The following is a 1,987-nucleotide window of genomic DNA, read 5'->3' as shown; positions in this document are numbered from 1 at the left end:
ACTCCCAGCATTCCCAGCACTCCCAGCATTCCCAGTATTCCCAGCATTCCCAGAGATCCCAGTGCTCCCAGCATTCACAGCATTCCCAGTTCTCAGAGTATTCCCAGTATTCCCAGTATTCCCAGCACTCCCATCATTCCCATCATTCCCAGTGCTCTCAGTGCACCCAGTATTCCCAGAATTCTCAGCACTCCCAGTATTCCCAGTATTCCCAGCCCATCCCAGTATTCCCAGCATTCCCGGTATTCCCAGCACTCTCAGCACTCCCAGTATTCCCAATATTCCCAGCCCATCTCAGCATTCCCAGCACTCCCAGTATTCCCAGTGCTCAGAGTATTCCCAGCATTCCCGGTATTCCCAGCCCATCCCAGCATTCCCAGCACTCCCAGTGCTCCCCATATTCCCAGCATTCCCACTATTCCCAGCACTCCCATCATTCCCAGTATTCCCAGTGCTCTCAGTGCTCCCAGCACTCCCAGCATTCCCAACACTCCCCGTATTCCCAGTATTCCCAGCACTCCCATCATTCCCATCATTCCCAGTATTCCCAGTGCTCTCAGTGCACCCAGTATTCCCGGCATTCCCAGTATTCCCAGCACTTCCAGCATTCCCAGTGCTCCCCGTATTCCCAGTATTCCCATCATTCCCAGTATTCCCAGTTCTCAGAGTATTCCAAGCACTCCCAGTACTCCCAGCGCTCCCATAATTCCCAGCACTCCCAGCATTCCCAGTGCTCAAAGTATTCCCACTATTCCCAGTACTCCCAGCATTCCCAGTGCACCCAGTATTCCCGGCATTCCCGATATTCCTAGTATTCCCAGTATTCTCAGTATTCCCAGTATTTCCAGCATTCCCAGTGCTCCCAGCACTCCCAGCATTCCCAACACTCCCAGTATTCCCAATATTCCCAGCCCATCCCAGCATTCCCAGCATTCCCAGTATTCCCAGTATTCCCAGTGCTCCCAGTACTCAAAGTACTCCCACTATTCCCACCACTCCCAGTATTCCCAGTGCTCAGAGTATTCCCAGCATTCCCAGTACTCCCAGTATTTACAGTATTCCCAGTATTCCCAGTGCTCCCAGTATTCCCAGCATTCCCACTATTCCCAGCACTCCCAGCACTCCCAGCATTCCCAGCACTCCCAGTATTCCCAGTGCTCCCAGTATTTACAGTATTCCCAGAGTTCCCAGCATTCCCAGTGCTCCCAGTATTCCCAGCCATTCCCAGTGCTCCCACTATTCCCAGCACTCCTAGCATTCCCAACACTCCCAGCATTCCCAATATTCCCAGCCCATCCCAGCATTCCCAGCATTCTCAGTATTCCCAGTATTCCCAGTGCTCCCAGTGCTGCCAGTACTCAAAGTATTCCCACTATTCCCAGCACTCCCAGTATTCCCAGCATTCCCAGCACTCCCAGTATTCCCAGAGATCCCAGTGCTCCCAGCATTCCGATTACTCCCAGCATTCCCAGCATTCCCAGCACTCCCAGTATTCCCAGTGCTCCCAGTATTCCCAGCCATTCCCACTATTCCCAGCATTCCCACTATTCCCAGCACTCCCAGCATTCCCAGTGCTCCCCGTATTCCCAGTATTCCCAGCCCATCCCATCATTCCCAGCACTCCCAGCGCTCCCAGCACTCACGGTATTCCCAGTTCTCAGAGTATTCCCAGCATTCCCAGTATTCCCAACCCATCGCATCATTCCCAACACTCCCAGCACTCCCAGCACTCCCAGTATTCCCGGCATTCCCGGCATTCCCGGCATTCCCACCAGGTGGTGGGGGCAGAACTTCTTCAGGACGCCGTTGTTCTCGTTCTCGTCGATCTTCCGCTGGTCGTAAATCCTGCGGGAAGCGGGAACGCCGGGATCGGGAAGGGCCCGGAGCCCCCTCGGCATTCGGGGATTCTCAGGATTCAGGGGATCCCGGGATTGGGGGGGATCCCGGGATTGGGGGGGATCCCGGGATTGGGGGGATCCTGGGATTG

General features: G+C 54.7%; 1 long non-coding RNA gene across 1 annotated transcript in view; it reads right to left on the bottom strand.

The window, feature by feature from the left end:
* LOC108510131 overlaps window positions 1-1,855 on the bottom strand; it is a 4,412-nt gene extending 2,557 nt beyond the window's left edge. Inside the window, exon 1 of the long non-coding RNA XR_001878745.1 lies at window positions 1,773-1,855. This is a non-coding gene — a long non-coding RNA (uncharacterized LOC108510131). The remainder of the gene's footprint in view (window positions 1-1,772) is intronic.
* Window positions 1,856-1,987: the final 132 nt, after the last annotated feature.

Source organism: Lepidothrix coronata, unplaced genomic scaffold (genome assembly GCF_001604755.1).
Source record: "Lepidothrix coronata isolate B3197 unplaced genomic scaffold, Lepidothrix_coronata-1.0 Scaffold495, whole genome shotgun sequence".
In the NCBI taxonomy this organism is placed as follows: Eukaryota; Metazoa; Chordata; class Aves; order Passeriformes; family Pipridae; genus Lepidothrix; species Lepidothrix coronata.
The sequence above is the reverse complement of the archived record's forward strand: the minus strand, read 5'-3'. Positions and strand labels throughout refer to the sequence as shown.